This window comes from Sebastes fasciatus, chromosome 6 (genome assembly GCF_043250625.1).
Source record: "Sebastes fasciatus isolate fSebFas1 chromosome 6, fSebFas1.pri, whole genome shotgun sequence".
In the NCBI taxonomy this organism is placed as follows: Eukaryota; Metazoa; Chordata; class Actinopteri; order Perciformes; family Sebastidae; genus Sebastes; species Sebastes fasciatus.
Window position 1 is genome coordinate 17,080,448 of NC_133800.1, and position 9,491 is coordinate 17,089,938.

Consider the following 9,491-nt stretch of genomic DNA (forward strand, 5'->3'; position numbering starts at 1 on the left):
GTGGCCCCAGTAAAGTCTGCCACGGAGATTATTTATGACACACAAGGAAAGCTCTGCTCGGTTCTTTAACAGCCCTGCCACCGGTGTGGAGAGCGTTGCCGGGAACATGAGCGGAGCTGAGCCAAAGGCACTGCTCTGTTTAGTAAATAAATTGAGTGGGTGAATGAGAGCGGCAAGCGACAAGAGTGGGACCCCACTCCTGTTAATTACAGCTTTGGCTACAGCTCTGGGACTCCTGAGCTGAACAGGTAGATAGCAGGTCTGGGATCAGGCCTCTGTCTGCTGGAAAGAGTGGTGCGGGTCTTCACAAAGGTTCTCAGACACACTACAGTATATGCTGCTGTCAATGGAGAGGAGGCAAATAAAATGCGTGCAGAATAATCTTCACTAAGGAGGCTTCACTCCAGTCGTTTCATTTAACAGCCTGTCCTTTTTTTTTTTTTTTAAAGATTCACTTCGTAATCACAGATGAGAGATGTGCACATCAAACAAGACGAGCGACTTTGGTCTACACAGCTGCCTTATAAAAAGCAAACAAGCTATAAATAAAAGAGAATTTTATAGAGGGGCGTCTGTCGGGCATGTGGGGTTGAAATAGAAAGAGAGAAGTAGAAAGGAAAGGAGAGGAGAGGGGGATCTGCGAGACATCAGAGACCGCAGTGCATGACATTACCTATTATGAATACAATGTGAAGCTATTTAAATGTGATGGTAGGAACAGGTTGGCTCAGGATGGGGCTGGTGTCACAGCTCGTAATGAGATCCTTTGATGTGGCAGATAAGGGGGAACTGAATAAGGGAGAAGGCCCTCTGGGGAGGAGAGGTGAGAGGACACCCGGCCACAACCACCACGGAAAAGGAGAGAAAAAGGGAAAAAGAGGAGAAAAGGGAGGGAGGCAGGAAACAGTTTCCCAGCACCCAGACAGATAGGACATTGGGTTAGGGCCCTAACCCTTCAAACGCATCAAGCATGGTTCGACTCGACTCACTTTTGGTACCAGGTCCTTCTCTCTATTTCGTTTTCCACTGCGGATAGTACGCATGTAACTGCCGTGAAATAATTTTCAACCCTCGCTGAATCCTTTCATCGGCCTTTCACCAAACAAAAGAACATCCCCACTTCGGCAATTGTACAGCGTAATTTTGCAGGCTGCCATTTATTAAATCTGGGTCGAGTGAATAAAAAAATTGCAGTCACTATTGACAGTACCTTAGGCAGGATGTTCCATGTTGCGCTGACGATTCTCTCTGACCAATCAGTGGTCTGCAGTGTTTTAACTCCACCTCTAGTATCGGCTCAGTTTGCCTGGAACCTTGATCAAGGTGTTACCAAAAAAGTACCAGGTACTATCCACAACTTTTGCTAATGGAAAACCAAAAAATAGCGAGTCAAGTTGAGTTGGGCCGTGCCGTAACAAGCAGTGGAAATGCGGCATAGGAGACAATAGAGTGGTGCAGGGATGACGTATTTTTGTAGACCAACCAGGAAGTTTGCATCATCATGGGTTCCCTCAACAAAAAGCCAATGGGATTTTTCCACTGGGTCTTGGATTATTGCTGAAAATAGTCACGTAAAGGCTTCAAAATTCGCAAGTGGGATATTTACTGATGTATTTTATATCGTACAACAAAAAGTTAAAATCTAACCACAGAACTTATTTCAGGCAAATACTAACTCATTTCTTATTGGGACTCATTCCTGAACCACTCTATTGACCGTTCACTGAGCCCTGCTTCCTTTAGTTACTGTTGCTATGCTTGTCGAGCTTTACGTTCTCGCATGCCACACTATGATAACAGTGGCACATTCACCACTCAAACAGTAATTTTTGATTGATTGATTTCACACAGAGGTATAAAAAAAGGCTTCTCATTTCAAGCTGGTGACCATTGTTTTTGTTGGCTGAAAATGAAAAACTAGCCAGCAGAGTCCTTTTAAAATGAGAACCATGTCAAATATGAAGTTGACTGCTACATACATGATACCGTGGTAAAACACAGGTTAGAAGAATAAATGGAAATAAAGAAACACCATTCGGTGTAGAGCTAGTTAGTCCTAATATTACACTGTAAGCATGATAAGGAAAATGTAAGATCAGACAGTTATTTCATTCTAACATAATATCTGCTTAGCTGCTTTGCTTACATACTTGGACTAGCAAGACAGAAGAGAGATTTACACTTCTTATTTTCAAACAGCAAGCTATGTTTCCATTTTAATGTTACAAGAGAAAATGCTTTTAGCGTCAGGACCAACCACTGTTTTTGGTGAATGTAACAGTTTTGATAACCTGTTTGTCTGTGGTTGGGGGTATAAACATCCCCAAATCCAATAAAAAGCAAGACGGCTGCCACATAGTGGGGATATATTACACAGTGGATATGCTATCTTGAAGGGGGCTTTTTTTAATTCCCCTTTTGGCCTTGGAAATAACGCTTGGTTACTAATGTACATAGCCTAGTAAGCTAGTTAACTGGGCATGCTAATATTAGTAGCTTACGTTAGAGCAGACAAACACACTATAAATCACTTCTGCTTTTATTTTTAGTTGTGGAAAGGTTGTAAATAAGACACCACCATCCAAACTCTTTATATACTTGGTATCTATAGCCCCATGCACACTGATTCAACATATTGGAGAATCAAAAGCTTGGGAGACCGAGTGCCTAGTTATGGCTCCTAGACTATTTGCTGGTGAGAGAAGGACGGGTTTTAGTTAACGGTCATCTATCTTTTATTGAATGAATGTGATCCAAACAAACATCCTGTATTAAACATTATGCTGTGCTCTAGTGACTCGGTTTGTTTGTGTGTGTGACAGTGTGAGACAGACACACACACACACACACACTTGTTCCCTGACCTTAAGAGCGCTATACTCACTCCAGGTGTCTCAGTGGAGTCTGGCTGGGCCGCTCTGCCATTAACAGAAATCTCCACCTGCTGTCTCGGTGCGGCCTCGGCTTGCTTTATTTTTGACAGAAATCAATCGTGCCGTCACAAACCATCATCAGCTTGTGTTTGAGTGCACACCCACTGTGCACATAAAGTGCATGCACTCACACAATCACATATACAAACACAAACAGAAGCCTGAAAACAACATGCGGGCCCCCTGCTTGATGTTTTTTGATGGCAAACAAAAAGTGCAAAGACAGAGAGGAATAATTTGACAGAAAGAGAGAATGTGACAGTGTGTATTCGGAGGCCTTGTACTTTTGACACCTGCGAGTGAGGTGGTGTTATTGAAGCTTACTTTGAAGGCAAGGGCAGAACAATAATCAAGGCCTGTTTCTGAAAACACAGAGGAATCTCGGTACAAGATGTTCTCTCTGATTGAAAACAAATTGGTTTTATTACCAATGTCACCTCACACGATCTTACATACCAAGAGGCATAGGTGGTCTTTGATTTTTGAGTACGCACGAACACAGACTGCTTTCATCTCTAAGAAGTTTGTTTGTGCTTCAGATGGTTTTAAGCTGGGGAATCTCGAGCTGATGAAGGCTCCTTTTGTTTCTATCTCACCATCAAGCCAGGTGTGGGGTTATCGTGAAGCCCAACAGAGCTAGTAATCTACTGGGCTGCTGCAGACGAAGCTCAAATATCATAATCAATTATCAGCAGCCTCCAAATTATCAGAGACGATCTCCTCCCATTGTTCCACGCAGACAGTCCAGAACACACAAAACAAAGGATAATAATCTACTGAGCTGTTGCTTTGCAATGCAACAAATCAGGAAAGTTCCCGGGAAGACTGTGAATAAGGTGAAATAACATGAAAGGGCGTGAAAGGAAAGTCAAACCCCTACTTGTGTGGTGTAGACAACAGTAGGATATTTACAGTCAACGTCTGGGACAAGGAGCTGCGTTTCACCTGGAGACCCATAAGCTCGCAGGATCATCAAAGCAACAACTGCCACAACCTGGCGTGTGTGGGCCCGTGTGTCATACCTCATTTCCCCCGAGTCTTCATGTCTGTTGGCAGGCAAATGACTCGAGGCAAACATTCACATTTACACACCAGAGATTACGTGACTTTCCTTTATTTCACATCAGGAGCGCCCCATATGGAAATGTGATTCTTACATACTGGTAGTTAAAGCACTGTCAGCTCTGATTTAAATCTATGTTGGTGACATCATTAAAATGAATATGAATACAGTTCAAAAGTATTTTTTCCTATACAGTGGTTTTAAAATGAAACCAGCTAGGTTTTAAGTCAATGTCAATACTATCCTTTGTATCATTTAGATCAAGTATTAATACTCAATTCAATATTATCAGATTATATTGAGAAAACACTTAGGGATAGAGCTTTGCTAAGCTATATATATGTGTTTATATATATATATACATATATATACATACATACATATACATATATATGTATATATATATATGTACATAATTCACGAGTAGGGTATTTACTTACGTATTTTATGTCGTAGACCAAAACGTTAAAATCTCTTTAGCTTGTGTTAACTACAGACCTTATTTTAGGCATTTAACTAAAAACCCATTCAAAGAACCCATTGACTTTCCTAGATCTGAGAACCACTGGTTTATTGATTAATGTAGCTACCGCCATAAGTACAATCTAATTCTGTGGGAAACACTGCGTGTTGGTAGGCTGTTTCCCCCCATTTCCAGTCTTCATGCTAGGCCAAAAACCTCCTGACTCCAGGTCTATAATTCAGGCATTCTTTAACTGAATCTACCAATCTTTTACACAATGAGTCCTCTTAATGTCTTTGTACACAAAGTCCGATGAAAAATGTTACGCACAGAAATCTTGCACACTGAGTCCGATGCGTCTATTCGTTGCGAAAATTCGAAATACGAGACAAAGCTGAATTAATTACATGAGTGCAATGGATAGCACTAGTCCAAAACTAATGAATGAATGAGATTAGCAAGAAGCTATCGTTTAACTGCCTAGGTCACAACCACTACTAATCTTTCACACATCCTTTGTTTTGCAACCATTCCCGATTCCAAGCTGTTCTGCATCACCTGCCACAATCTACCTTTACATTCTGCATCTCTGTATACTTTTATTTCTTTATCATGGGAGATGATTGTTTATCAGATGCCATTTTGGATGATGACGTTTGCACAGACGGTGGCTCTGAGTGGCCTTTTGACGGATGCGAAAAAACGCAGAAATCGAACCTGTTCCAAAAACTTTAATGACGGACAAATGTTTCGTAGTCTGTGTGTAAACGTGATTTACACAACGTCAGGTCGTATTTATTTTTAAACGACAATTTCGTACGAAAAATACAGACTTGGTGTGCAAAGGCCTTTACTCTTGCCAACATGGTTATTGTAAAAGCTTCTCTTGGGAGTGCAGAACGTTTGCCTTTTAATTTTCATGACGATACTTTGTTGCTCATGCAAGTCGTTCTCATGTTTTATCACTGAGCTGTAAACACCACAGAAACCTGCAGCAGGAGTCAGTAGGTCACGGCAGGGGAGAGCAGGGCAGGGGGGGGGGGCTCCAGCTGTGATGCTTTGGTAAAAGTTTCACTTCCTGCCCTCCATCCTGACAGCAGGAGAGAATCTCTAAATCTTCCCTTCAACAAAACCTCTCCTCTCGGGCCCAGGTTTCCACCCGGCCTGCCCTGACATCCCCCGCACGCTGCAGCTGTGACCTCAGAGCTCTTTCTGCACCGCATGGTGGGAGGAGGTTACACCGAGTGGAGAGCGTGGCAGGCACGGTTGGTCTCTGTAAAGTAGGCTATTTTTGCACGTTCACTCTTGATGCACTCAGCTCCTGCATTTTTCAGAAATGTCACTGATATGATTCTCTAATGTTACTGAAACCTATTAAAATTTAAATTATGGGCCTTGTCAACATCATAGACAGTATGTGCATATATGTTTTTTATTGCTTTTTGGAATATTAAGTGAAACATTTCCCCTCACATATGTATGTAAATAAAATATGATAAGGATTCCTAAAGTCAACATATATATAATTTGTTTTTGCAAATATGAAAGTGGTTACCTACATACCTACATAACTGCAATGTATCAGATGACTTGTGTGCAGGTGTGTTTAGTACACGTAGTACATAAGCAGTTACTAATTTTCACCCCTTTTCTTACTTTAAATATGTACCATATATGGGTATACTAAATTTATATTCTGTATGTGCATATATGTTAATATATGCAAATATACAGTATATACATTACAGTATGTGTATTTTCTAATTTACTGAGACTGCTGTATAAATGACAAAAGTTCCATAAAACAAAACATTGAATCAAATGATTGGTTGAAAGGGTTGCTGGCACTGCTGATCCCACTGAGGATCAACACCCAACTCTGCAGCTTTTAGCTCATTGTTTTGGTTCACTACTCATTATTGTTGACTCGAGTGTCTCTAATTGAAGTGTGTTTGTTTCTACAGAGTTGGTGGACAAAACTAGAGCTGAAGTGGAGTGCCATGAGTACTAGGGCTGTTTCTTTTCGTATAAATCTGCAGAATCTCTGCTGAAGCTTTGGCAACTCCTTGACACCACCTTTCATTAAAATGCAGTTCTATATTTAATCATAAAGTAACAAATAGAGAAAGATCATCTAGTAGCAATCTACCATGAGTGGTACACAGTGATTGCTTTTATCAATGAATGCTTCACATATACATTAATAGAAATAGTCAATAATCAGTACTCTAATGTTTTTAAGCCAGTGTAGTTGTCAATAGTTTAGTGTGCCAGCAGCAGAAACCTGTCAGCCCGTCTTTTCGTGAGAGTGTTTCTTGAGTTGATGACCTCTGCTGCTAGATTTACTGTGGTGAGGTGAAAACAAGCTCCTCCAATTCCCACTGATCACCAGAGGGCACAGCACACTGCTCTCTGGTGGGTGGGGTCATAACCTATGAATTTTTAAGGTTCATACATGAAAGGACACAGAAAAAAAATAGATAATTCATCAAAAGGAGTGTTTTCAGGGTTTTGCTTGGAGAACAAAGGGCTCTGTAAATCATTACTAATCAGACACCAGAAAGCAAATTAAATCGGCGGAGGAATCAATGGCCTTGGATCGATAGGTGTAAAGGACAGCTGATTTGGCTCCAGAGAGCTGTGGAATTCCAGAGGCCATACAGAAGGCCTCGGATCTGTTTCCACTTTATAGCCACAGCTGTCAGAGCTCATTCCCGTCAAGATGGACCACCATTTCTGAAGGTAGCTCAGCTGGGCTTAACTAAAACAAAACCTCAGAGGGCAGAGCAATATGGGGCAGAAACCAGTCTGATGGAATCTGACTGGATAGACAGAAGATTAAGGTGAGATTCCCCTCTGTCTGTCTCTGCCTCTCTGTCTCTCTCACTCCTCCGCTCTTCCTCTGGAAGTAGACGGATATACAGTCTGCAGATGTGCAACAGATGGCTTCAAGTTCACTGATGGCTCATTTCCACATCTTTAAGGTCACAGACAACGGCTTTACCAACAGCTAGTGCAAACATTTATCACTATGAATGACCCCATAATGGCAGTAAAACATAATTCAGACAGATTGGTATGATATTTTGCCCGCACTAAGGATAACATTATGATTAAATTAATGATTCATCCCTCCTCTCATCCATCTATCTATCTTCCCATCTGTTTTGGATTTTATTTTTTAGCCATGCCAGCGGCGTGGCTCTAAGGATCGCAATAACGGTCTGTCGGTCGGTCCACTTTGGTTCAGGCTGAAATATTTGAACAACTACTGGATAGTTTGCCATGAAATTTAATAGAATCCATCTTCCTCAGAGGATGAATCCCTGTGATTTTAGTGATCCCCTGACTTTTTATTTAGTGCCACCATCGGATAAAAATGAATTTAAAATAACAATAAAATAATTTGTCCAAATAATTCTGGTTGTGACAAAATATTAGCAAAACTAATGCCACTTCCATCAGCCTCAGCTGTACTTTGTGTTTAGTGTTTAGTTCTAACATGGCTGTAAATTATTACTCTTGTTTTATACAGCTTTAAGCCAAACTTATTTTCAGTAAACTATATGGTTCTGTATAATGTACATGTAAACTATAAGTTCGGTAAATTATATATTTACTGCACAGAACTGTAGAAATAGCTTTTAAAGAAAAATAACATAAAAATGACAAAATAATTAGCAAAGTAAACATAATTACAAAACGTCCAGTATTGAAAATGTCATTTCACATCGCATTAAATGGAACATTTTTACAATAATCCCCCCACTTTATCCCAGATGTGCTTCAGTATTAACCACAGGGCATGCATGTTTACTCCCACATGCACATCTCACACAGACAGGGCCCTGTCTATGCATGTTTCATGAAAAATATAGTTGTGAATTCCACCAATGTTTCACCTTGTTAGGAGCTTACAATTATAGCACAGACCCCTGAGGCAAACCTAATCTCAAAGTGAAGGGAAATCTTCTATCATATCAAGTGAAATTACTGGGAGCTTTTCTCAGCCTATTCCGATAAGATACCGATCAGCCAAATAGATTGGCTTTTCCATTATCTGGCGGGAGATCTTGGAAGGCATTGGGTAGATAATTTGCTAATGTTTCCTGTGACCTCCCCAGATTTAAATTATGTCTTTGGCTACATGTCAACTCAATCCTTCTGTTTACCAGGGAGCAAGCACTCAAAGAGCCATTAATATTCACTGCAACATAACTGTCTTTTCACATATTTCTCTGCAGCATTTACAGACTCAAAGGAGAGTGGTCTTCATGCTACTTGAAGGGTATGGATTGAGCTGGCTGAGTGCTTTACAGACCTTGTGGGTGTTCAGAAAAGAAATGACAGAGCCAGAGAAAAGAGGAAAAGCAGGAATAGTATAGACGATTGGGACAGGGGAATAGTAATATAATTTAGGAAGTAGAAAATCACCTTTAGCTGCCTCAGATGTTGCAGAAAACTAGGCTACTGAAGTCAAATCCATATTTCAATGAACAACAGAAATCTACTCTCATATTGCTGCATTTTGAAGTGAGGTTCAATTATTCTAGGTTTAATTAACAAATTGTAATGAGCTGCTTTGATGTGGGAATTTACGGGAATGAAAGTGGTAAAATAATTTTAATAATAGAGTTGCATTGTCTTTTCTCATTAAAGCCGTTGCTTAATTCCATGCGTGTTTTTTATCATAAATACACGGCAGCGCTCCATAAACAAGAGAGGTTAGCTGCTTAAATGTTGCTCATAAACAATTTAATTTCATTAAAATATGCAAACATGTACACGTAAAAAGCTAGGCTTGATTTGTTATGTTCAATTGCTGCACTCCCCCTCCTCAATATAAATGTAGTCAGTAAAATTCACACCACACGGACATTTCGTATCATATCAGTGTTATAAGAGCAGTATGACCTGCTATTGTTGCGAGTGTTGCAGCACTACTGGGAGTGAATGTCCTACCACTGGTAGTGCATGTTCTCTGCTCCTGTACTACTGACACATGCTCTACCTCTAAACAAATCAACCTTGA